Source organism: Pseudopipra pipra, chromosome Z (genome assembly GCF_036250125.1).
Source record: "Pseudopipra pipra isolate bDixPip1 chromosome Z, bDixPip1.hap1, whole genome shotgun sequence".
NCBI classification, from domain to species: Eukaryota; Metazoa; Chordata; class Aves; order Passeriformes; family Pipridae; genus Pseudopipra; species Pseudopipra pipra.
The window spans coordinates 9251777-9279097 of NC_087581.1; the positions used below are offsets into that span (position 1 = coordinate 9251777).

The following is a 27321-nucleotide window of genomic DNA, read 5'->3' on the forward strand; positions in this document are numbered from 1 at the left end:
TGCAGGCGGCTTTCCAGAGCCTCCATGTCCCAGCTTCCACCTCCTTGTTTGCTCTCCCTTGGCAACACTAGGGTCTAGTGTCCAGGGGACATTTTTCAAACAAGTCTTGCCTATTTGGGAGTTTTAAGATGACTGGAACTGTAGCACTTGACAGCAGTAGGCAGTTACAGCAACCCTAACTCAGAGAAGGACACTGTGGCAGATTGGAAATGGTGAAATGGTTTTCTAGGGAATTTCTGATGCCTTGTACTAGTTCAGAGTTGGATGGAGGGGTCACAGCTCAGGCAAGTATCGTGACATTTGTGAGTGCAGGGCCATTTGGGTAGCTCACAGACAGGCATTCTTTCCTGTCCATTTTTGCTTGAACATCCTAGTCCCAGACAAACTCTGGTCACCTCATGGCAAGCCCAGACATCTGACCCCAGAGCATTCTCTGAGTGCATTGTTCTCCTCTGGCTCTGGGCTGGGTGCAGAGCTGTGGGCAGGGTGTTGTAGCTCACTGTGAGTAGTGACCTTTGAGAGGTGTAACGAGAGAGGTTTACAGCTCACACAGACATCCACATTGACACGGGCAGGTTGTGCTTGCTGCCAGCAGGTCCCTTCCCCTGGCTCACATCCAGGCCTTAAGGTATATCATGGATGACAGGTCAGGTCTCAGTCACACTCACACTATTGCCAGGCTGGAGATTTGCTTCCTGAGCCATTCTCTCTGTGCAGTGAGCATACAATGTTCCCAGCTCCCTTCAGCAACAGGAGCCAGCTCTCTACCAGTATCTGGGTCTATGCAAAGGCAGCTTCAAAAATGTTTAACCTCTCCTTCACCTGCCCCAGAGAATGGTCTCAGACCATATCAGAAGGCACATGAGAGAGTCTGCTCTCCCTCAGAGTACAGATACCCTGGTGTAAGGCAAACTGGCTCTGTGAGGTGGGCAGCATGGTACAGCACCAGGCATCCTGGGAAAGTGAAGGCATGACCGGAGCCACTTCCACTGATTAACTGAGGATAAGCAAGGGCAGCAGAATGACTCGCTTTCCTCCATGGTACAGTGAGAGGGCTCAAGAGACTGGGTTTTTTCTGGCTGGGCCTGCTCTGCAACTCAAGGCTTCACACAGAACAGGTGTGTAAACAGGAGCTGCCTGCCCATACCCCAGTGAGGGGTGAAAGAGGGAAGAAGATGGACAAAAGACCCCTGGCTACCCACCCTGAGGCTGCTGCCTGAGGAGAACGGCTCAGGATGACAGACTGTCATGCAGGAGCCCAGCGGTGCCAAGCCCATGTCACAGCTGGGACGGGGCTGCATTGAGGGCTATGGCAGCTTGCACATTTGCTCTGGCTGCTCTTCTACCATGCCTGCGATGCTGCTGGTGGCAAGTTGCCATAGCAATACCCTCCAGCATTCCCTCCTGTCCCACTCATCTCTGTTCCCCCAAGCCTTGCTGTCTTCTCCCTGCTGCCCCACAAATAAAACGTGCGGCACAACACCCAAAATTTAAACATGCTCCTAAAGGGCTGTTCATTACCCCAAGGAAGGAAAGGGGGCAGAAGTGGGAAGCCCACTCCCAAAAACCATCATCCCCACCCACTTCATAGGCGAGGAGCCTACTCTGGACTCAGGTGCATCACATCTCACCTTGCCCAGTCTCAAGGTGCAACAGAGGCTGCCAGACTTGGAGAATAGAGGCCTCTCTAGCTGCACCCCTTGTCATGCTGTGGCAGGCAAGGATACTTAACATCCTCACCTGTCCCAAGTGCCTGTTCCGTGGTGGTGACATGCACCACCTGCCCAGCCCAGCCCAACATTGCTGCCTACAGGTCAGAAAGCTCCATGAGCTCTTTCTACATTGTGGCAGTGCCAGGTTTGATGGGAATGGTGGTCCCAGATTCTTCTTGCTGTATCCTGGCTGGCACCTCCTAAGGCTCTGATCTTCAGCTCCAGTCAGTTTCCACTTCAGGCAGGTCTGCTCTGCTGTACTCACTGTGGCTTGAATCAGAGACAGGATCCTGCTTTGTTTCCTGTCCTAGAAACTCTCCTCCACTGCTGTGATATGCCACTAAACAGTTACCCAACCCAGGGGGTAAGCAGAGCTCCTCTCGCTTTCATCTCTCCCACACAAGATGCAAGGGGAAGACAAAGGACCCTCTTGAACAACACTCAGGGGTGTGATACCTGCCAATATCTTTAAACAAATGAATTTAATGACTTCCTAGGCAAGAAAAAAAATAACTTTTAAAAGCTCTGCTCCCCTCCCCATTCTGCCCTTTCCCAGATCTAGTAGGGCCCACCACAACCAGTTACATCACTTGAGGGTTATAGCAGAAGCCAGCAAAGCCTCGGTCCTGATCCAGGATGACTCATGGAGCACTGGAGGCCATGCAACTTCCTTCTGATGCTATCAAACATGTCTTGCACAGCTAAAAATAAAGATGGGCCAAAACTGCAGAGCCACATCTTGCTCCAACATGAAATTTTGCAATGCTCAGTGATGCTGAAAAATCACCTGAGCAGGTGGAAACCAAAAAGTGCAGAGAGGCCAAAAGTCTTGGGTGTACTAAGAAGGGAGAGGCTGGGAGGCCTCACCCTGTGCTGTGCTGGGCTGGGAGATGACAGTGCCAGAGGGCAAGGAGCCATCCAGCCATACATAGAGGGCCAGAGCCAGGCTCTCATCCCATCTGCTGTGAGCTTTGGAGTATATCCACATCGAGGGGTTTCATGGAAGACTGTTTTCTGCAACGCATGCTCCCATCCAATACATCTGGAATTGGCTGCTGTGAACAGGAAAGATGCTGCATTTTTGCCAGGAAAAGGTTGGAAAGCTGCAGCCTGCTTCCCACTAGGCAACACATGGGCACCCGCAAAGCAAGGTCCAAAGGGTATTTCAAGCTAATGCTAAAAAAAGGGGGCACAGATACATCTGATATGGCTGAGACATTTTAGGTGAGTGAGGAATTAGAAGTTCTTCCTAAGCCCTGGGACACTATGCCCCAGCAAAACCTTCTCACATGAGGATACGGGAGTCTCACATAGCTCTTAGCAGGGAGCTGCAGGATCACACACAAATAGGAGCTCAGAGGGACATCAGCAATGTTCAGAAACCTAAAATAGCCTCAGCAGATGATCCTCTGCTCCATTCTTGGGAGCAGCAAGAACCGAACAAGGATCCAGCTGTCCCAACACTCCCATGAACAGGGTCTTTGAATGCCCAAATTACTTGCAACAGAGATGGTAGGGCAAAAAGGGGATTCCTTGCGTAACTCCAGTCCAACACTCACAAGGAACCCAGAGCCCCACCTCTGAAGGAGGGGTAGCATTTTCTTGTGATTTTCAGTGGAAAGATGATCTACTCCTAAATCAGTTGGTCAGACCAAGGGGCAATGGCAACCCACATATACAAAAGAGCAGGCTGAAGGATGTTAGGCTGACTGCTTTCTGTTGAAGATATAACCTCCACTTTGCCCAGTCTTTGATTTTCCCAGCAAAGCATTCCATCCCATTCCCAAGAGAGGCACTGTGAGTCTGTCCAAGGGTCTACAAGCTTTAATGGCTTCCAGATTACTGCCAGCTGCACTAGATTAAACTAACACCATTAATCCAGCCCAAATATAAATTCACTGATATCACCTGGGTCAGGCAATATACAAATCAGAGAAGAGGTTCATGCCATGGGCAAGTAACAGGAGAAGCTGCTGCTTTACGCATATATGGGAGATTTGCTGCCCATGAAGATATCAAGCTAGTTGGTCAAAAGGGTGAGTGGGAGAAAAGTGTGTCCAACGCTACCCCAGAGTAGCCACTGAACAGGCTGCTCAGAGTATCCCAGTGGTGAACCACTGAACAGGCTGCTCAGAGAAGCTGTGGATGCACCATCCCTGCAAGTGTTCAAGGCCAGGTTGGATGGGGCCCTGAGCAACCTGGTCTATAGGAAAGTGTCTCTGCCCATGGTGGGGGGTTGGAATGCAATGAACTTTAAATGTCCCTTCCAACCTAAGCCTTTCTGTGATTCTGTGGTCAGCCCTTTGTTAAAATGCCCCTTGTTAAAAGGCAGGGGAACCCTGACAGGATGCTGCGAACTTGGTGGACTGGGATCTTCAAGCAGCTCCAGCAGAACTGAGTGCAAACCTTTCCTCTGGTCTTTGCCACATACCATGTCTCTTTTTCATCATGATGAGAGATATAAAGTCCTCTCGTCATGGAGCAGGTATCAGTTACTGCCACAACCCAGCTGGATAAAGGGTCAGTCGCTGCACTGTGTGATCAGGAATCTGCAGCACAGAGCACTGACATGAGCGAAGGACTTCTTCCTTCCTTCCTTTCAGCTTCACAGGTAAATCTATCCCTGCCTCACTCGCTGTGGGTACCACTTCAGCATCCGGCTGAAGGGTGAGATGGCCTCAGGCCCAGTTTCCAGCTGTCTCTGGACAGGCCCCAACTTCCCTGGCAGACACTTTGGAGGAAGAGCAGCAGAGCCTGGGCAGCCAAGCATCCTAAACTACTGTTTCCCCATATAGTCTCTCCCAGCCAAATCTAGAGCTCTAGGGCAAGGTGCCTGCCCTGTTGGAGGCACAGTGCTGATGAGGACTCCCTTCCAGGTGAGAGCACACCGTGGAGGTGGGGCAAGCACTGCTGGACCCTAGGCAGGCACAAAGCACCCACAGACAGGGCAGGAAGCCCACAACCAGCCCACTATGCTTCAGGCTGGTTACCTCAGAGCAGGTAACATTTCTTGACAGTGGCAACACAAAGACCACTGGTCCTCTTGAAACCCTTCACTGTCACTCTAAGCCTCATACACCAAGGCCAAGCTACAGAATCCTGGGAAAATGCAGGCAGAGCTCAACTGCTTCTAATAGAGAGCACGATTACGTCTGCCACAAGCTCTGGGTGAAGTCTCAGCTGGGTTCAGGTGAAGGACAGCAGAGAACAGCAGTTGGAAAATGCTCCCATTCAATCCTGCTGGCATGCAGAAGGACGAGTGCAGCAAACAGCACGGATTGCCAGTTCCCAAGGGTTTAGAACACACCACCCTTGAGCTCCTGACAACTGTGTGCAGGGTTAAACAGTCTTAGCAGCACTGGTCACACACATCCAGGTTCCCTTTGCCACACTGGCAGCCAGGTGGGAGGCAGGAGTACCCAGCAAGCCCTGGCTGTGTGGGTACTCACCTCACCTGGGTGACACCTACACTACACAGTTATCCCTGTGGGCCAAGGGGAGGAGAACATGGGGTTCCCTGCTTTAACCCTGGTGAAGGGAGGGAAGTTGGTGATGACTGAACGGTGCTAACCTTCATGTAGGGCTGAAGCAGATAGAGAAGGCAGCTCTCAGCTGTCAGCACCTGCAGTGTGGTCTTGGGGTTTCTTGTTCCAGCTGTCTTGAATCACCTGGAAAGACAAGTGCAAGGACACAGGTTCAGCTCAGCTGGGGAATACCCTGCCCACGCAGGAACACTGGACAGGCAGTAATTGCTCACCTGAGCCAAGTGAGTTAGTGGCCCATGCACAGAAGTGAGAGACCCCAAGCACCCCACCACCTCAAAGACTCTGCCATATCTTTTACCAGAGGCCATCCTTCCAGCTGCAGCCCTGACTCTCTCCTGGGATCCAGCTATTTGCCCAGTTCCCTGGATGGTTGGTTCTCCAGAGAGGGCTGCTAAGGTCACAGCCACCATCCCTCTTCCCTGGATTTCAGTGGGAAGCACAGGCCTCTCTGTGCCCTCAGCTTTGTTCCTCTCCACCCACGCAGCTGTAGGTTGCTGCACCACACGAGCTGTGCCGGTACCCGAGTGGGTGTGCTGGCATATGGTTTATCTGCAGGAGCAGGCGCTGGCTGTGGTCCCCACAGGCCACCCGCTGAGCCACCCCATGGGGACATGGAGCCAGGGCAGGGAGGGACAAACTCCACTGCTGGAGAGACACCCCTCCCAGCAACCCAAACAGACCAAGAGAAATCCAGCGCCGCAGCGTTTCCCAGGCTACAGTGAAGGGGGAAAACGACAATTGCTTAATAGAAATCTCGGAGAGGCCTGCCAACACCATCACAAAGATGTTGTTTAAGTCTCCTCCCCAGGCTCCCAGTGCTATAATTACAGACCACTGGAGATCACACTCTGCTAGGTCCTCATGCCTAGCAGGTCCTGAAAATGAGGACAATACCCGCCTCCCCAAGATCAGGTCTGACATTCCCCTGGCCTCAGGCATGATGAGCAAAAGCTGCTTAGGGGCAGTCCCCGCTCCCCAGCTTGGCCTCCTGCACAGGCAACCACCCTGTCACACCCCCAGCAGCACAGCCCAGCTCCAACCAGAGCTGCGGGCAGCCAGGATGGCAGTGCTCCAGGAGCACAGCCCTCACATGCTGATGCAGGGAGGCACTGCCACACTTACTGGGACACCAGCTCTTAAAACAGTCATGAAGGCATCCAGAAAGTTTGTGCTTAATGACACCTGCACCAGCATCCCAGGAGATGTCTCACCTGGAAGCTGCACTAGCCAGTCACAAGGGCTATCTTTTTGGACAGCTTATAAGCAGAGCAAGCCCCAGTAAGTATAGCTCGAGTATATGTAAAGATTCATATATTTAAAACCCTCCACCAATTCCGTGCTTTACCACACTGTCTTTCAGAGAAGGCTAGAAAGGCGCTAAGCCTGAGCAGTGACAAGAATTGCTTTGGACATGGCTGAAGTACTGCCACCCACATACTGCTGCAGCACAGGAAGCAATGGCAATGTATCTGACAGGGATGGGTTGAAAACACTCCCCAGGAAGAATGCAATTACCCCAAATGGACTGAGGCCAGGAGATCTGGATTATCACCTCAGCTCTTGCATAAAGGGCTTTGCATCTTTGTTCACTTCCAACAAGAAGAATCACAGAAGAATCACAGGGTTGACATCATCCTGGCCCAGGATATGGATTTGTTACTAAAAAGCAATTTGAGCTGAATCACTAACTTCCCACTTTGCAGCACACAGGACTCCTTTGAAGGTTTCCCATCCAAGTATTGTTCTACCATCACGCTGCTTAGCTGGCGGGTTGTCCAGGCCACAGCACAGGCAAGTATGACTGCAAACCACTGGCCAGTCCTGAAAAAGCTCTCTGAAATGCAGAGCATGTGAGTTCAGCTGCTCTTCATTCAGGATTCACAACCAGCTGAAGACGCAGACGGAAACAGGGGGAAAACATGTTAATTGGCAGCTGGGCATTCACAGGCCAAGCAAGGGAGACTGTGAAAGACAGGAGCAAAGCCAAAGTGAGGATGAAGACTTGCAGAGAAACTTCTCAGTCAAAGAAAATAATTTTTAAAGCAGGCCTCAAACTTCATGAGACCAAGTTCTCTAGAGCTTATATTCACCTGCTTCACTTCGTCACGAGCAAAAGCAAAATCCAAAAACAAAGGAAGAGAGCTGGTCAGGGAGCAGAGGTGCCAGGCACTGCAGACAGAAGGAAGGATCAGAAACATGATCACATGGTGTTACCAGGACACAGGGACCCACACAGCCTGCTGGAGGAAGGGGGTCCCTGGGAGTGATGCAAGATGGAGAGGCATCAGGCAAAACTCTCTCACAGAAGACTCTCACTAAGTAAGGTGCAACAACCTCACTAAGTCACCTGTAAGTAACCCCTCATGAGCCATCTGTTAACATACAAATGTCTCCTCTCAGGATTTCTCCCATGCTGCCCTTCACACCTGTCCTGCTTCAAACTCAACTCATTAATTCCTCCAGCTACCAAAGCCTCTGATAATTTGATTACAGATCCACTGACAGTGTGCTGAGGACACCACTGTTCTAACTATACATCTTCACTTTCTCCTTTCACATCCGTGGTCCAACCAACCAACAACAGGTTTTCTTGTTCTGCATCCAGGAAGCGTCCTGGCCCCCAGGCATGGTGCATTTCCACACAGCACGCGATGGTGCCAAACAAATCCAGCAGAGGACAAACGTGGGCAGGCCCAGAGCAGTAAGGGCAGGTAAAGGACTCTGGAAGAGTCAAGAGTCATCAACTTTGAAGAGTCAGATCAATAACTATCCCCTTGAATCACCCTCAGAGGCAGTGAGCAAAGTCCAGGTATCTCTGGCCTCTGTTACTCAGCACAGCCATGCAGAAATGTGCCAGGGCAAGCAGCTGGTAGCAGACCACGAGGAAGACCAGAGACACAGATGTGCTTCTCTGCCCTGAGAGGTCCCTTGAACTCAGGGAGGGAACCTCCCTTCCTTCTCCTATTCCACATGCTCAGAAACAGTTGAGGGAAGAGGAGCTGGGAAAGCTCAGCACCACCAGTTGAGGGAGGATGTACAAAATGGGGTCTTCAGCAGCTTTGGAGGAACCCACCAGGGGTGAAAGAGCAGTAAAACTAAAATTATCTGTAATTCCCTGAAATTCTGCCATTTCTGCAGAGGGCAGACATGAAGAACAGAGCATCCAGAGCTGCTCTGCTCAGTTTGCTGAAAAGGCAAGGAAGCAGGAGAGCTCCTCATCAAGCTGTGCCTCGAATAGCAGGGTTCCCAAAAAGGTGCAGCGACTCCACCAGCTTTCCTTCTGTCAGGGGATAAGAAACCTCTCACATGGGGAACAGAAATAAGGTAGGTGAGTGGCAGAGCTAAAACAGCCCCAGCCCTGCCCCAGTTGCAGCTGGACCTTGGTCCACAAGCCCAGCTCCCCAGGGACCACAGCCCTACAGCTGTGGTGACAGCAGGACTCTGCTGTCCCCGCGCATCCTGACCACCCCAGGCTCCAGGGGAAGGGACGTGTCCAGGCCTAAGAGAGCCAGCAGGAATCCAGCGAAGCGTTATGGGGGCAGCGGCTGCAGGTGAGGCGAAGGCAGGTGCCGTGTCCTGTGCAACAAACGCCGTGGCAGCAGTGCCCCTCGGATCCCAAGCCCTGTACGAACCTCCCAGCTCCCACCAGTGCCCTGCCCTCAGCACAGGGAGCTGCATGCTGGGACATGTAGTCTTTACCAGGGCCCCGCTGCTCGCTCACGCCGAGACCCGCACGGTGGGAATTACTGCTGTGAAACAGGGCGATGACGAGGCTTTACAGGATGATTTCATCCTCCCCGTCCTCATCCTAAAGCCCAGCCCTGCCGACAGCAACTCTAGCGCTATCACACTGGGAGTTTTCTCCTGTTCCACCTGCCAGACCTTGTTCACCTCCTCGTGTGTTACCAAGTTTGCCAAGACACTCCTTTGTGTCAGGGTTCAAGCCTGCTACGCTCTCCACAACTTCCCAACTTCCCCCCTTTGCCAAGGCTGAGAGACATGATTCAGGGAGAGGACAGGTCTCAAGCAAATCTTTGCTTGTCTGAGGTTTTTAAAAAGGCACTGTGTGGAAGTGACTTTTAAAATACTCTTAAACACAGCACAGCATTCCTCTACCATATCCTTTCCCCAGCAGCTGCAAATACTACACACCTTCCTTAAAAAAAAAAAAAAAAATCAAATAAAAGGAGACTGGAAAGCCCGGAGGCAAATGATAACTGATGGATCGTGTTCACAGGGTGGGTTGTGAGCAAGCCCACCTCTCCGGCTCCCACCACGCAGCGATTCCCTGTGCCTTCCCTGGCACACGGCACGTTCCCAAACGTGACACCCGAGACTGCCGAGCGCACGCTCCCCGTGCGGTTCCCGTATAAAACCAGCCTGAAAGCCTCGCCAGCTCGGCAGCCGCCGATTTAGGGTGGGTGACTGTCCCCGCTGGGCCCTTCCGCCCGCGGCTGGCTGTCACCAGAGGGCGGCGGATGCCGGGGTTCACATCCGCCCACCCCGCACCCCCAACCGGGGGCCGGGAGGGACCCCCGGGGCAGGTGCCGCCCCAGCCGCGCCTTCCCCTCCGCGGGGAGACACGACCTCACTGCCCCGGGGGGCAACAACCCACCCAGTCCCTGCTGGGTTTGGGCTGATGCCCGGGGGAGGAAGAGGAGGAGAAGGAGGAGGACGGGGAGGCCCCACAGTGCGGGCAGAGCCGCAGCCAGGCTGTCCCATGCCCGTGTCACAGCGCGGAGGACGTGGCCTTTTGGTGGGCGATTCCAGGGGAAGCGCAGCCTCCCTGAGCTGCCGGGGGCTGTCAGCCAGGACCAGGGACATCCCCCCAGTACAGCCTGCACCCCCCTCCGGTCCCTCCTGCCTCCCCCCAGACCTGCCTCTGACAGACATAGCCCTCCCGAAGCCACAGACACCCCCCACCCCCGAACAACCAACCCCCCCCTCCCCGCCCAAAGCTCTGCGGTCACACGGCCGCCCGTCCCCGCCCGCCCCAGCACCTCCTGCCACAGCTTCCCCCGATGCCAGGCCCCTCGCCGGTGACAGTGCTCCCGGCTACACCCCGAATCCCGATCACGGCCCCCCCCCAGGTCACAGCTCCCCATCCCGGTCATGACCTCCCCAGTTCACAACCCCCCATCCCGGTAACGGCCCCCCCGGTACTGCCCGGTCACGGCCCCTCCCGGTCGTGCCTCCTCCTGCTCCCGCTCGCCCCTGCGGTTCAGGGCCCCCGGTCCCAACGGCCCCCCCGAACCTTCCGGAACCGGGGGGAGGGCGGCGGGGACGAGGCGCACGAACCCTCTCATACGGCGCAGGGGTGGCCCGTCCCCGGCGGTGCCCGGCCGTGCCCCGCGCCCCCCGGCCCTGCCCGCCGCGGCCCCGCCGGACCCACCAGCGCCCCCTCCGCCGCCGCCGCCGCTGCGGCCCCGACTGTGCGCGGCTCCCTCCGCTCCTTCCGGGTGCCGCCGGGGACACGCCTCCCGCGCCCGCCCCCCGCGCGCTGATTGGTGCTCTGGGCGGGGCAGGGCACGGGGCGGGGCGAGCGGCGGCGCAGCGCGGCCAATGGGCAGGAGGAGCAGCGGTGACGCGCACCGCCGAGGGCCCGCCCCCTCCACGCCCCCTCCACGTGCGGGTGTGTGATGACAGCGGGGAAGGGGCGGGGCCAGACCAGACGGCTTTTCATTGGCCAGCGGCGCGGGTGGAGGCGGGGCCTATCCCGGCCCTGGGCGGGGCTGCGCCCCCCCACCCCCGTGGGGACCCGGGACCCCCGACGCGACTCACGGGCACGGCGTGTCCGGGACCCACGGGCACATCCCGTCGCCATGGACACGGCGTGTCCCGGACCCACGGGCACCCCACATCGCCATGGGCACGGCGTGTGCCACCCCACGGACACACCCTTGGGCACAGCGCGTCCCGGCCCCATGAGCACCCCTCATCCCCACGAGCATGGCATGTCCCACCCCACAGACACAGCAGGGTCGCGGCGTGTCCCGGTTCCACAGGCACCCACACCAGCCTCACAAGTGCGCCATGTCCCACCCCAGAGACACGATCCCCTGCACACCCCCTGGGCACAGCTTGTATCAGCTCCACGGGCAGCCCCCCACACCCACGGGAATCCCCCATCCCCACGAGCACGGACACACCCACGGGCACAGCGTGTCCCACCCTCACAGTCACCCTTCCCTCAGGCCCACACGTGCGATGTGTCCCAGCCCCACAGACACAGCTCTCCCCTGGTCCCACGGGCACAGCCTCTCCCAGGTGAGACCCACGGGGTGGCCCTTGCCCCACAGACACGGTCCAAGTGGAACCACTTGAGTGTCCCCCACCACCCAGGTGGTGCCAGTGCCCCCTCCCACGCAGCCAGGCTGGGAACTAGCAGTGCCAGGCTGTGCCAGAGCTCACCGTGGGTGCCCGACCTGTGGGAGCAGCTGCCCCCTGGGATGTGGCTGCTCAGGAACACCCTGAAGCCATGAGGCAACCGGGCTCTGCCTCAGGGACCCCGGCAGGACCCACTGCCCCGAGGCGCAGCAGCCCACAGCTCAACAACCTGACCTTGGGCCATTCAGGTCAGGGAAGAGATGCCTTGACTTCAGGAATTTTGGGTGAAACTCGGTAAAGATCAGTCCCCCAGCTGACTCACCTTGCTCCTCAGCGAGCTGCAGCTGCAACACCACTCTAAAAATAGTGGGGACCAGCACTGTCAAATGATAAATATAACCAAGATCTCATCTTCTGACTGTGCTAGCGTGCAGCAAACTGGATGTGAACCGGCAGCACACTGGCTGCTGAATCCCAGTGCCCCCCTCGCCTCGCTGCTGATCCCGGGGCATTATTTTCGGAGGTGCCGTCATGGATAAAGCTGTGCTGGTGCTGTCTGGGAATAGCCAGGAGCAGGGGGACAGCAGGACGGTTGGTCCTTTCACAGCCCTGTCCTGCACGTGCCTCTCTGCAGGGAGAAGTGGCAGCTCAGTGTGCTGCTACGTGGCCGTGGAGCAGCTGCCAACACGAGACCTCATCTTCCCCTGGGGCCTCAGCCTGTTGCTGTAGATTTCTTGCTAAATAACCCCCGCTGTCCCCAGATTCAAGTTGTGGGCCATTAAAGAGTATTTAACGTATGGAATGTTTTAACTTCTGAGCTTACTGACAGGAACACGCGATCCTCCAGTGCTCCTGTTTGTTTGGGAGGCACTGTCTCAAACCACACGTGTGCAGGTGCTTGTCTCAGGAAAAGCCCAGGAAGCTCAGTTTCCCCACACCCCTGTTTGTCCCTCACAGTGTGGGTTTCCTACAGACTACCAGTGCAAAATTTAGCTTTTCTGCCCTTTGACCCTGTGTTCCATCTCTTCTGAGCTGGTAAGAAACTCTGGTGTCCAACCAGGACAGGAGCAGAGGCCACAGAAACCAGAGACAGGCTGAAAATGGCTCAGTTCCCATCACACAGCTGCTTTCACAGCCTCTGTTTTCCAGTGTGAACTGGCTGAAATGAGTTCAGGGTTAACAAATGGTTAATGAACCTTTATTGGCCTGAACAGGAACTGAACTGGAACAACTTCAGTTGCAACTGAACCCACCGTGGAGCTGAAACCAAAAAATTTGCTGGTTCAGCTCCTCGACTGTGGGGAAATATGGGCTCCTTTGTCCTTGACAAGAATAATACATTTCTGTTTATTGTGTGGGCAGCAAAGGATTAATAATACCCCAAGTTATTTACCTCCTGCTTTTGAGTGCTGAGGGTTTGTGAGGGATGTCCCTGCTGAGCACGCTGTCCCTTAGCAACCTCCCCTGATTTTTAAAACATGTTCTCATTCCAGAAACAGGATTAAGGAGCAGGACATAGAAGTTCCTTTTAACAGTCTGATGGAGCGAGGGTGTTCCCGCTCCTCTTCCCATGGGGCAGAACCTCAATTGTGGCCATTTGACAGGAACAGTAACACAGGCAGAAGACTGTAATGGTTGAGAGCATCTGGAAAAAACTTCCAGAGGCTTGGAGGGGTTCGGGATTGGGGGAGTTCACTGCACAAGCCGTACTGGTGCTTTGCATAGGGCAGCCTACCCTAGGGCTTGCCAGAAATGGGTTATTCCTACTCCTTGCACACCCTGAGGACTTGCCAAGGCTTCACAAGGGTTGGTGAAGGCAAACAGGGAGGTTTAAGCACATTAGGCATGGCTCTGCATCATGGCTGGCCACCTTCCAGAAGCTTGCTTGCCGGGAGGGCTGGGAGGAGGGTGTTTCCCCAGGAAGATGAGGTGTCCCAGGCAGTGCACAGTGGAATGACGTCCTTCCGTCATGAGCTCTGCTGCCCGCGGGGCTTCCCTTTGAAGGGTGCACTGGTGAGGTGACTGGGTGCTGGTGAGTTCATCCCTGGGTTAGCTCCCTCCTGGAGCTGCCAGCACCACCCCAACCCGCCAGCTGCAGGCTGGGGCTGCTCAGCCTGTTTGCCAGGCTGGCTGCTCCCACCGGAAAGGCTGTCAGGTGCCAAGCTCCAGGGGCCTGAGGAGCTGACAGCAGCAAGGCTCCTGCCTCAGTTTTAATTTAATTTAATAGTTTTCATCACTTCAGGGTGACGTCCCCATGCACACGCTCATTTTGTTGGTGTGGGCAGGTTTCGCAATCGTGAAAGCACCTTCAAAAAGTACATGTATCATCTCCCAGAGCAGATGGGGCAGGATGTGCCTCTGTAGGGGTGATGCCGCCACTGCATTGCCTATGTGCTGTCTGTGTTGGCAGACTGGCCCATGCTACATAAGCCTGATCCGAGTCCTTGTAGGTAAAGCAATAAAGGACAGAAGCAAGCCTGGAAAGACCTGGAGTCCTGCCAGGGAGAGATTGTGGGGAATTTTAAAAGGCCCTTGGAGGAAGTTGGTGGAAATCAGCTGTCACATTGCTCAGGGCCCCTGGCAAGCCATGACAGGCTGGGTGGGGTGCAGAGCAGAAGCAGGGCTGGACCAAGTGCCCTGTGGTGACTCATGGCCTCATCCCATCTGGCAGAGGAGATGGAGAAAGCCCAAGGGGCAGGTGTGCGAGAGGACCATTGGGTGTCACCTCCCATGTTAATGGTGTGCTGCACAGCCACCTCTTTTGCCAGGCTGCTGCAAAAAGGCTTTTGCTTTTTTATCTCTGACAGCCTCGGCCCTCTGAGTGCAGCAGAGAGATGATGGCTCCCGCAGCACTGCCTCACGGGGTTTTCGCACTTCTCATCCTCCCTGTGTCTAGTAACTAGAGGAGACAGAGGCCAAACCCTGCCTCTCTTTCCCTGAGACTGTGACAAGGAGGGGATGCACCCCAGTGCCCTGTGGTGCTGCACTGGAGCCAGGGAATATCCCTGGGGGAGTTGTGAACTAGTGCTGCAGGACCTTTCCCCTGCTGGAACCTGTTTCTACAAAGTGCTTGGTTTACCCGTTTGACCAAAATGGATGTAAAACTGGAAATATGAATCCAGCTTGCAGATTTTCCTGCTTGAAGAGCCCTCCACCTCTCAGGGTATGGGTGGTATTCCCTTTTGGCGCTGTGGGAATACCTCCATGTATGGCTCCGAGCAGGCCTTGAGAGCACAACTGAGCTGAAGTCACTGTGGCATCCTGATTGAGCCCCTACACCCACCAAAGCCTCATCCCAAACTGGAGGTGCCTGCTGGGATCCAGAGCTCTGATGGGAAAGGAAGGAGTGACAACACTACTGAGGAAAGATTGATCTGATACCATTTTAACAAGCAGTGGTGGTAAGGCCAGGCAGGGCTGCTCTCTTCCTCCCATACTCACACAACCCTCATGTCTCCAGCATTGCCTCTCTCCCATCAGCTGCCTCCCAGCACCTTTGTAGAGAAGGGCAGCACCATGACCTCCAGGGGACGGGGAGCAAAGGGACCTCAGTGGCAAAGGCTGGATGACCTGCAGCTGGATGCAGGTCATTAATCCAGTGCTACAGCCACAACACTTTATTGCTGCTTTGTGTCTGAGATCTGAGACCCATGAGGGGCCTTCCAGAGCCAAACTGGGTTCTTGGTTGTGGGCAATGCTCAAGAGGTCCATCCTGCAGCTGCTAGCAGAGTATGTTATGAGGGATGAGAGCTGTTGGCTGCAGCTTGGTAGGCTGAGGATGCTCAGCAGGAAGAATTTCTGGGCAGCCCAGGGCAGGGATCTCCAGGCATGGGGATTTGCAGTACAAAGACACAGCAGATCTGATGTCATGTCCTGCTCTGAGCAGGAAGTCAGGCTGGGGATCTCCCTGCCTGTCCCTGCCAGCTGTACTTGGGGGGTGCCCAATTGCTATCCCGTAGCCAGCACTGGAACAACACTTGGGGACCATATGTGCCTGCTCAGCACCAGTGAAATAATCCCTGCTCATCCTTCACTGCAGACCTCCCACTGCTGCCACTTCACCGCTCAGGATCACCCATTGTCCCGGCCAATTTGACTTCACTTAATGGCCCTCTGCCCTGACCTGCAGCTGGGAAGTTGTAGGGCAGGCTGTGGGTTTAGGATGGCAGCAGGGACAGGCTCTGAAGAGGGTGCTGATGGTCTTTGTTGGCTCCCAGAAGAGAAGTGCCTGGACCAAGTAACGGATGTGGGAATGGGTCCCTGGCTTGTTCCCCCTGCAGTTTCCTTCATGCCTGCCTTGAAAATAAAATTAAAAAAAAAAAACAAACCAACAAAAAACCCCCTGAAGGCACTGATAAACTTTGTTTACCCACCCAGATAGCATCGGCTCCAAACAGCCAGCAGGCGCGGGCTGTGCCGGGGCTGGTGCATGCCAGGGCTGCCCGGGCTCGGCAGTGACATCTCTGCCTTGCTTCTGCACCCCCAGCCACGTGTGTGAGCCAAGGCTGATAGCAGGAGGCGAAGGTCCCTTGGCGTCACCTTGGCAGGGTGGCAGAGGCTGGAGCCACTCAGAAATGCTTCTGAGCACTGTGGGCTGCACCAGTGCCACAGGCTGCTTGCTCGCTGCTTGCACTTACCTTTTGGAATTTTGGCGTTTCTCCCTGGCCGTGCTTGGCATTTGGGTCTGAGCCCTCCCACTGAGCTCTGCAACTTAGAGCGCTCACAGGGATCCTGTGCCCCCCAAGTGCCAGCACACTAGCATGCTGCACCCTGTCTTCCAGCTCCTGGGCATTTCCTCAAAGACTCAGTTGCTGAATGGCAGGGCAAAGATCTGCACAAGTATGGGATTATTGAACCCCGGGATATGGGGGAAGATGCTCCCATGGAGGGACAACAAAGCCCCTTGCCTGCTGCCAGGGAGGTGCTGAGCTCTGTGGGGTTCACCTGGGAACTGGAGGCTGGGCGTGTATCCCCATTTAGGTCACTGAAAATGTGAGTCTCTTCCCGTGCCAGGCTCGGTCAGTGGATGCCTGTTGGCACAAGGTGGCAGCCCAGCCCAGCTTATTTTCAGCAGGGCCATGACCAGCACCTTTGCAGGGGGGATCTGGGCCCTGCCATGACCTGCCAGGGTGGCCCCGGTCCCCGCAGGCTTGGGGTGCGGGTCTTCAGTTTGGGGTGCTGCCCTCACCCTACCACAGGGTGAGGAAGGGACAAGCCCTGCTGCAGGAGACAGCTCTGCCCATGGGCAGCCAGGGGTTGCATCTTCACTGTCCTTGCTCTGCTGCACCTTCCCTCTGTGAGGGGACGTGGGGACAAAGGACACACTGGTGGGCAACAGTCCTGCAGCTCCTGGCCTAGGGAGGTTCTCAGGGTGAGGCCACACCAGGTACACAGTTGCTACCAGAACCTTCTTTGAGGGTTTTTCTGAGCAAGAAGGCACAACATAAGCATGGGATAAACAAGCCAGCACAGCAAAAGGCAATGAGGGGCTCTTCTCTGCCCTGGGGTCTGCAACAACCAGCCCAAGGTGGGGGTATCAGGATGCATTAGAAGCATTAATGGGCTTCTCACCCTGATGTGGCCAGACACCTCCAGGAAAAGGATGTAGAGAGTTTTTTTATAAACTGTTGATGCTGTGGGGAGTCCATTGTTTTGACACAGCTTCTTACCTCTTGGGGCTCACTGTATTCCCATGTCCTGTTGTTTCCCTCTGAATGTGGCAGGTTGGAGGCCGGTTTATGCCTGAGACTCCCTGTGAATATGTTCAATGATACAGCCGTGAGGAGGCATGGCAGGTTCCCATTTCTTCCCTCCATCTGTGCTTGCTCTCCAGGTGCATTTTTGTAAGCAAGAAGAGCTGCAAAGTTCCTGATATGGGACTATTCAGGGGATCTTCCTGATGGTTCCTGGCTCAGTTTTTGGAGATTGATTATGCAGGACCCTGGAGCAGCCAAAGCTGCTCTTTGTGCCTGCATTGTTGGACTGATTTCATTTTGTGTGTGCACCCTTTCCCATTTTCTGTTTGCTTATCTGTAACGGGGACACATGAGAATGCTGTTGGTGCGATAGACCATGGTAGAGACCTTGTCAGAGACCCACTAACATTTCCTTTGGGTTTACAGCCAAATCTCATGCCAGATCAGTTTATCCCCCTTGCTGTTCTCATAATCTGAGCCTTGACTACCTAAGGCTGAGAGCTGGGCACCCTCAACCTTTCCTGTCTTTGCAAGACCCCACTTTCCAGGCACTGTACCTTTGCCTTAAATCCCACTTTTTTTCTGTAGGAGTTGCTCCTAGGAACTCTATCAGAAAGGTGCCTTACTGAGAAGTTGATCTTCCCCTCTGGCATCTTAAGCTCATCTGCATCTACATCTATAGAGGAAACCAAGTCAGAAGGAGCCTATGGAGCAGAGAGTCAGATCTGAGTAACCTGGTCTAGTGGAAGGTGTCCCTGCCCATGGCAGGGGGGTTGGAACAAGATGATCTTCAAGGTCCCCTCCAACCCAAACTGTTCTGTGATTCTGTGATTCCATGATCTGAAGGAGGGGCTGCTGTGGCTGCCAGCGTTATCAGGCAGGGCTGGGCAGCACCAGCAAGCTGCTGCACTGCCAGAGTGCCTGTTGGCATCCCCAAAATACCTGTCTGGGCATCCAACTGCAGACAACTGTGCACCACGCTCAGATGTGCAAACACACCCAGCACCACCGCGTGGGCATGTCTATGCTCACAGGGAAGCAGGTAGCAGAGAGGACAAACCTTCCTGTCCCAAATCACAGCTGCTCATGGCCTGTCACCTCTGCTGCACCGGGCTGGGACCCTCCTCAAGGTTTCAGTGTGCTCCATGCATGCATTCTTCTGTCCAGCTGGAGCTGAAGAATGCCCACACTGGCTGTTATTTCTGCCTTTTCCCACCGAAAGGGACATTTGGGAACAAACTGCTCTCACTGGGCCTTTTCAACTCCCAGTGCCCGGCTCTGTCCTTCGTTTCAGTGAGCGCGCTCAATCCCTCGCCAGGCTCTTGGGAGGATTGAGAATTAAACGATGCAAAAATCCCTGCCAGCTGCCCGCGCGGGGCTCCCGGGATGAGTCTCACCGGCTCAGCGCGGGCGGGTGCACAAGAAACGAGGTCACGGCCACGGGGGAGGCAGGAGCCTTGGGCCCCATCTCCAAGCACTACGGCTGACCCTGTCCCAGGAGCACCTGCCAGGCTGCAGATCCCTGGCACTGGGCTAGAGAGGTGCAAGGGGGCTCAGGGGCTACGTAAATCCCTCGGACCCATGGGCTTTGCACTACAGTGGTGAAGCATGCTGCAGCCATGCTAGCAGTGAGAGCAATGTTTGGAGAGTGGTTTTGGGCTCTCTGAAACAATTTCCAGCCCAGGTGACCTACCTCCATATCTTTCACACTTATATCTGGGGTAAAAAAAAAAAAAAAAAACAAGAAAAGAAAAAAAGAAAAAAAAGAGGGGATGGGGGGAAAGCCCCCCCCCCCCCCAGCAAAGCTGTTTTGATTTTAGATCAGAGGGGAAAAAGTATTACACCTTGTTCTAATAAATGTCACCTTATGCCATTAAATAAATTCTTTGTCCAGCATGTCCAGGCTTTGGAGGCAGAAGGGTATACATAGGATAGCTTTTTATCAGCAGAGCTTTCCAATGTGAAAGCCCAAGGGCCAGAACAGGAAGAGATCACATCTGCCTCTTTCCAGGTATGGGTGGCTGCAGTGGGAGGCACTTGGCTATTTTTGGGCTACTCATCCCCAGACTGTGCTCTCTGAACATGCCCTACAGTGACAAGCCATTTCCAGAAGCTGTCTTCTCAGCTCAACAGGGCTGGCTCTGGATTTTCATCTCTGATGGCTGCAGCTGGAATAAAAACACAGGGCAGCACAGGGTACATATAGCTCTCATAAAAATACTGCTCTGCAGCCACTCATCCACTTCAATGCTGAATGGGTGAGGGAAGGAAAGAGGATAATGTTCATGAATTAAAGTTACAGCCCTTTCCTCCTCCATTACTAATCCCCATTCAGATTTAATCAGACAAAGAGTCCTCGTGGTCTGAGCTATTGCAGCAACAGCCCTCTCCAGAGGGGCTGTGCCTCAGCAGCTGTTGTGCCAGCTCACAGTGAAAGGACAAATGGTGGCTTCGAGAGGTTGTGATCTGAAACACAGCAGCAGGTAGAGACAACGCCAAGGGGCATTGGGAAAAATGTCAGCCAATGCCACATGGATTTGAGCCTGCTAGCAGAGCTAACCAGTCAGCTCCCATTTTGGGAGTTTTGCAAGAGGAATGTGGAGGGACACTGAAAAACTCAGAGATGAAAAAAAGCAGGCAGTGGAAAACTGGGAGAGCTGGATGAAAAATGAGGGAGGTACATGTGGTTTCTCTTTAGGACTGTGCCAGCCAGATGGGTCCAACATTTGGCTGGGAAAAGATCCTTTGCCACACAGTTCAGAATAGCTCCGATGGGAGCTTTGAAGAGATTCCTTCCTGTGAGGGAGTGGGAAAAGATTAGAGGTGCTCTGCAGAAGGCATTTGCAAGACCTTGGTGCACAGAAGGACCTGGTTTGAAGTTGGCATCTTGCTTATGGCCTGAAAAACTGGCAGGATAATATTTTTTACTCCATCATGGAAGAACTTGATGAATATGAAGAGCTCTGCCCTAGCCAAGTTGAACTTAAGGCTGTGGGATACACCCATGAGGAGAAAATCATGGCAGGTCAAGCTTCTTTTTAGGCAAAGAAAGCCTGGTTTGAGATAAAAATGCAAATCTGTGAGTGTGAAGCTGTATGAGCTGGTGCCCATATTTAGAGGTAAAGCATTAGATTCATTTCATCTGACATTTGCCTTCGTCTGAGGTAAGGTACACAGGCTTCCTTAGCAGTCACTGAAGAAAAATAGATATTTTGAGGCATCCAATCTAGATTGAATATATACTTGAGGGTGACGAAAACTGTTACCAAGAAGTGTTTGCATGGATTATAAAGAGGGACACATTGGGAAGACCTCAGAGACAGATACCCAGGCTGCAGACACCTGCATTTGTAAAGCTAAATCCTGACCCAGAGCAAATCCCACAGAAAGCCCAGGGGGATTCCTGCTCCAAAGGACACTCAGAGGGAATGAGAAGTGAGGACACAGAACACAGAATCTGAAGGAAAACAGGGTCTCCAGGAGAAAAATATGGTCAATGATCCAGTGGTGATAAATCAGAGATGACAAAGCATCTGCTCACCCTCTAACACTGCATCAGGACTTCAGCAGGACCAAGACAGGACTAGAAGATGTCCTCAGGAGCTTTGAAGAGGAGCAGAGCAGTTTTACAGGTTTCCACAAACTCAGTGTCAGGATAAAGCCATCCCTCCTGCTTTTGCCCTATGGCCAAAGCACTGGCACAGTCCCACCTCTGTAAAACAGCTAAAGCTGCCCATGTGGCCGTATGAACATGCAAAAATGTAGAGATGACAAGGCTGAGAGCATCAACAGCCTCAGAAGAAGGTGCAAGGTTGAGTTTTGAGAAAACCCTGCACGGAAAGGGAAAGTTTTTTTGTCTTGGTTTGCTTCTGCAAGAGAGCTGTCTGCTCCCGGCTGTGTTGCCTGTTTGGCTCTTGGCTGAGATTCCAGCATGCATTGCAACCTCTTTTTCCCTGCTGTTGGGGAAAGCTCATGGTTTGGCTAATGGTCCAACACACACCTAAAGCACTAGAAAAGCCCTGCTCTTCCTTACAGAAAGCTGAGACAGGGTACAGATGACAGCTCCTCCATCCCCACATGCAGATGTATCTAGTACTAAAACTTGGAACACCCCACGGGGTGTTCATGTGGGCTTCGCGGTGTCCTGCAGTTAGGGATTTCAGTCTGTGAAAACTTACTCTGCCAGAACTGAATTGGTGAGGCCACAGGGAGAAACTTTCACTAAATAACACCAGATGTGGGCAGTTTTCTGGTAAACCTTCAGATTATGAGCAACCCCAAAGAAACATACTAGTTTTGACCTACAAGGCTTCTTGATACTTCCAGCCTCTGCACTAAAATCTCCACATCCTGCAGGGACACATGCACTTTATTGCTGGTGCATGCTGACTTAGCAGACCCTTGGAAAAAAAGCAGGACTTGGGTTGCTTGGTAGTTTGATTGGAGACTTTTAGAGAAACTTGTATGCCTTATGGGAATGTGCATTCAGACAGGGATACTTTTCTTCTACATCTGTGTTGTCTCTGTAGGGGATCCTGGTGCCAGAATATCTGGGTGATTTTTGCAGTCAGGCTTGCCATGAATGCTGCAGGCTGTCATCAGCCTGAGGAACTGGGTTTTCCCCTGTGGATGTGTCAGCCAGGACTTGGCTTGGAGGGGCTTCTAAATGCAGAACACAGCACTGGTGTCATCAGATGGGAACAGGAGGTTGGCTGGATGAATGCTGCAGACTAGAGGGGAATTGCTGGATATAGGAGGAGGCAGATGATGGATAAAAATCTGTGATAGAAGCAAAAATCTCTTTACCTGACACCTTTGTGTGAGCCATCAGCATTTTTGTAGGTACAGAAATATTCCATGGGAGATAAATGGTTGGCAATTAAGGATGAAAAGGCAAGGAAAAATCATGGTATCTGCCTAAAATTTCCTGCATTTTGTATGCTGACTTTTCTTAGGTTTGTGCAGTTGCAAGTACTCACCATTTTTCCAAGCAGCATTTTCTATGTCAATGCATGTAGCTCTGAACATGAAAGCAAACAGCATCTGGAAGCAAACTACTTCTAAGGAGTGCCATTAAGAATTTCAATTCTGCAAACCATGAAATGATCCCTAGCACATATAAATGACTCTGCCAATCTGTTTCTTTCCTACTCACTAAGCATAACAATGACACTGTTTATTTTCCCAGTTGGGGGTCTTGCTGCTTACACCTCGGCTTTAGGAGCAAACTCCAATCAGCATCTCCCCAAATGGCAGGAGGACTCTGACTACCACAGGCAATATCCAGGCCACCCAAGAAATACCCAACCTACAGGCAAGCCATAAAAAGTGAAGTTATTAATAGAATCATAGAATCCATCCAACGCTCCTGACATGGGCAGGGATGCCTTTCAGTGGACCAGGTGGCTCAGAGCCCCATCCAACCGGACCCATCCAACACTTCCAGGGATGTGGCACTCACAACTTCTCTGGGCAACCTGTGCCAATGTCTCACCAACTCATAGTAATGATATTCTTTCTAATATCTCATCTAAACCTACACTGTTTCAGTTTGAATCCATTCACCCTTGTTCTGTCACTACATGCCCTTGTAAAAGGTCCTTCTCCATCTTCCTTGTAGGCCCCGTTAAAGTACGGAAGGTCGCAATCAGGTTGCCCCTAAGCCTTCTCTTCTCCAGGCTGAACAACCCCAAATCTCTTAGCCTTTCCTCATAGGAGAGGTGCTCCAGCCCTATAATCATATTGGTGGCCTCCTCTGGACTCACTCCAACAGAGCCATGTCTTCCTTGGAGACCCCAGAGCTGGATGCAGCACTGCAGGTCAGTCTCACCAGAGCAGAGCAGAGCAGAGGGGCAGAATTCCCTCTCTCACCTGCTGCCCATCCTGCTTTGGATGCAGCCCAGGACAGGATTGGCTTTCTGGGCTGTGAGTGCACATGGCTGGGTCATGTCCAGCCTCTCAACCACCACCAGCACCCCTAAGTCCTTCTCAGCAGGGCTGCTCTCAGTCTGTTCATCTCCCTGCTCATACTGATTCACCAAGCTCTGCCAGCATTTGGTCTCCCACTGGCAATGGAAACAGCCTTGTTAATGACTAGAAATCTTGAAAGCATCAAATAATTTACAGACAGGCTCCCTAGGGAAGAGGAATGGCATATACAAGCAGTTACCTAATCATGGTCTAATTACCCAACTGGAATTTGGCCAGGATGCTGAGGCTAAGAGCAGTACCCTAAGGAAAGGGCTGTAGGGTCTCTGGTGAGTAGACGAACTTGGAATCCTGGTTCTGTACACTTAGCAGAAACTGCAAAGGCAGAGAAAGCATGCCTGGTACTGCCAAAAAACCTCTCTCGGATAAGCAAATGACATTGCAGGTAGGTAACTTCTTCACAGCCTCATATTTGTAGAAATTAGACAGCCAGCACTGCCTCCCAGCACGTCTTAGACACCCCAACAATGAATTGTTAGTGGCAGGTTTTGGTTCAGATGGTGGGCCCTATTTAACCTTATGCTCGGAGTTTCTGTCATGATCCTATCACTTGTATTGATGGATGTCACTACAGGCTGTGTGGCTTCAGTGCTCAGTGGCGAGAAACTTCACAAATGGGGACAAGGAATGGCATCTCAGAAGACTGGGAAAGTTTCCTATAGATGATGGGAGGCTAGGCCCGAAGCTGCTCTCCAGGCCCTCCTACACAACTCCGCTTTCCACTGCTGCACCTGACCTCATCTCAATGGCGTTACTCTGCTGCTGCCCTTTTCTCCAGGACTGTTCTGCTTTTGTGTCGCTTTCCTCAGTGAGAATCACCAGTTTCTTGCATAAGACAAGACTTGGCAAACTCGTGCCAGTTAAAGGCACTGCCTGCATCCATGCTCTGGCTGTAGGCTCTGAGAGATGCTTCAGCTGAGCCCTTCTCAGGCAGACGGAAAAAGACGAGGAAGAGGAGAAGCAGGGAGGGAAATGACAGCCCTGGAGTAAAGTAGGCACTGCTCAGAGTGGAGATGGGGGCTAGATGTGTCAGTGGCCCCTGTTCCTTCCCTTTGAGTGGGTTTGGATTTGGACAAGCCTCCCAGGTGAGATGGGAGGTGGCTGTGGAGTCATGGTGTACTGCAGAGGGTACCAGGCATTGCAGTGAGGCTCAGGGCTGTCCCACAGTTACAATGTACTGACCAGGGACTTCTCACCCTTCCGTTTTCCCAGCTTGCTGCCAAGGCAAACCTCGACCGTGGCAGGATCCTTGCAGACCCCTTATCACAGCTCCAATGTTTAAACACCATATCTGTCCCAGGTTGTTTCTCTCCAACCTTTGCTGGCTTTCCTAAGCAACTTTATGTAACCAGCTGGGTTGGATTTCCACGAGTGTAGAGCAAAGGCTTATTGCCCTCTTTTGTTGCTTTATGATAGGAAAGAATTTTGGAAAAGCAGTATTTTCCTCTTTTTTTGTTGTTGTTGGTTGTTGTTATTGTTACTTTTTTATTTTATTTTTTTTTATCCTCAGCTCTTGGAAGAAGCTCAAAGATCTCAGTCTGTTCTTATTGTAACATAAAATGAAAAATGATAATGTCCAGCCAAAGAAACAGTTTTGAATTTCACTTTTGTATTGCTTTTTGTCAATTTATTTCATTCAAAGATGTGAAATAGTCCCTAAATGACACCTGTGTTGTTCAAGGTGTTCCTGGGGAAGATTTCAAGAGGATCCTCTATTTTTGTTAATCTTTCAAACCCTACCCTCTCAGACCTGCCAGCAGGGGTACAAGGTGAAGTTCAGCAACACGGCAATAAAGAGTTATGGTCCATAAAACAACAACTTTCAGGCTGTATTGCTACATCTTCTGTGACTTATCTTCACCCGCAGTTCTCTGTTATTAAGGGAACTGTGCCCCACGGCTGCCAAGCAGGCTGTATTGTGGACACAACTACATAAAATCCGAAGAGCTGTTAATTTTTTTGTTGCTGTTTAAGAAAGAAGCTTTGAGGGAGGGAGTAATGGGGAAAAAAAGTTACGATTTGTTCAGTGAGATGTTTCCTAATTACTACTTACCACTTGTCTTATAGCACAGTAATCAGCAGCACAGTGCTAAACGTTCCATGGACATTTAATGAAATGGATAAGCTTCTCTTATCTATGCATTTAAAATTCTTTTGAAAAGGATTTTTCTAAATCCTTTGGAAACAGGGACAAAAAAGGGAGTACAAATGTGAACTAGAGAAACTCCTGGTGAACTGAGAGGAGAGAACTGCAAAATATTTGCTTTCTGCACACCCCTCTGAGGAGACTGGTGTCAAAAACTGTCACAGTAGGGCTTTTATTCTGCTTTTATTCCTCTAAAAGCTTGGAGGATGGAGAGACAGCCTGCCTGCCTGCCTGCTTTCCCCCCGTTCTTCACGCAGCAGGAAGGCATGGTACACATGCACACCGCTCGAACTCCAGCACATATAGAAGAGCTTAGTTGGAAGGTTAAACAGCCTGTTTGCATAGCAAGTGCCAGTCATTTGACCTCTTCTAGAGGGCTGGTGGCTCTCCTAAACTGTGCAAGGTTGGCCTTTTCCTGCTATGTATTTTATTTCCCTAGAAACCAAATTTTACAAGAGCACTATGAAAGTTGTCCAACAAAAACCATGTTCCACAGAAATACAGTTAAATACCCTCCCATATTCTTCATGGGTCTTACTGAGGCACTTTTTGTTTTATTGTAGAAACCTCCCTTCTTTCCCTCCTGCTCTCAGATAGCAATTACACTACGATACAAAATCATGCCAGAGAGGAGAAGCCCTGGCCAGCTGCTCCACAGCAAAGTGAGAGTTATCCAGGATTCCCAAGGGGGAACACGATTTCCCTTATGTCTGTGATACTCTTTGCTAGAGGTTGACTGGCTCAGTGGCTTTTGACTGAAGTGCTGGGATGGGGATGCCAGTCAAACAGACAGAAGAGTCCTCTGCGGTCTCACGGTGCTTCTTCTTCAGAGCCAATTGCTTCAGCTGTATTTGCCAACAATTTTAACTTTGACAAATAGCTCCTCTTTTACGTCTGACAAATGTTCATCCTCAGTGAATAAAAACTACAAAAGCAAGAGAAAAGCTATTCCCCCAGGCTTCTCTATTGAAGGATAACCTTCTGCACTCCTCAAATGTCTGTTAATGTAAACAACAAAAAACTGAAGACACAGCTGTAAGGTGGGAAACAAGCCTAACTGCGGTAAGGGGTTTTACACTCTTGGAAAGGGAAAATATCTGATTTATTTAAAGTAAAATTGTTATCTCCTCCCTTTGTAATAGGGAAGCCATGGCTCAATTCAAATATGAATCCAGTCAAAGAGGAGTATGGAATAGCAGAATGGGTGTCACCTGTTCTTATTGAATCAGAAGGTGACCATCTCACAGGACTTCACAGATCCCTGTAGTTGATCTGCAGCATTAACACTGGGAAATACTGGCCCGATCTCAGTGTGACCAGCTGTGCATAATACATATACCTAATATTTGAGAAATGCTAACTTAAACAGAAGAGGTGCAGCAGCTGAGAGAGTTGGGAGAAGAGGAGGCTCAAGGGTGACTCTACAACCACCTGAGAGGAGGTTGTAGCCAGGTAGGTGTCAAGCTCTTCTCCCACGTAACAAGCGACAGGACGAGAGAACATAGTCTCAAGGTGTGCCAGGGAAGGTTTAGGCTGGGTGTTAGGAGTAATTGTTTTCAAGAAAGGGTGATTAAACATTGAAATGGACTGCCTAGAGAGGTGGTAAGAGTCACTGTCCCTGGAGGTGTTTAAGGAAAGAGTGGACGTGGACTGCACTTAGTGCCACAGTCCAACTGACGAGGTGGTGTTCTGTCATAGGTTGGACTCAATGATCTCAGAGGTCTTTTCCAGCCTAGTTGTTTCTGTGATTCTGACACACCTGCTTTTGAGGAAGCAGCAGTAGTGCCACTGTCCTTGCTGGCTAAGTGAGGGATCACTAGCAGGCATCACCAGTCCCGGTGTGCATGATCAGATCCTGGGGAAGTATCCCTGTTAAAGTCTCTACTTCCCACAGACCCTGTGTTGCT

At 52.3% G+C, this 27321-nt stretch overlaps 1 protein-coding gene across 3 annotated transcripts in view; it reads right to left on the bottom strand.

Moving 5' to 3' along the window:
* The window catches only part of ATOSB (atos homolog B), a 38827-nt gene extending 28072 nt beyond the window's left edge, over positions 1–10755 (bottom strand). For 2 of the 3 annotated variants that reach the window (XM_064641501.1, XM_064641502.1), the window contains exons 1-2: positions 10650–10755; positions 5284–5380 (exon numbers count right to left, since the gene is read on the bottom strand). The gene's annotated coding sequence lies outside the window, so the exon portion shown is untranslated. The remainder of the gene's footprint in view (positions 1–5283; positions 5381–10649) is intronic. The other variant, XM_064641505.1, reaches the window with a different exon arrangement.
* Positions 10756–27321: the final 16566 nt, after the last annotated feature.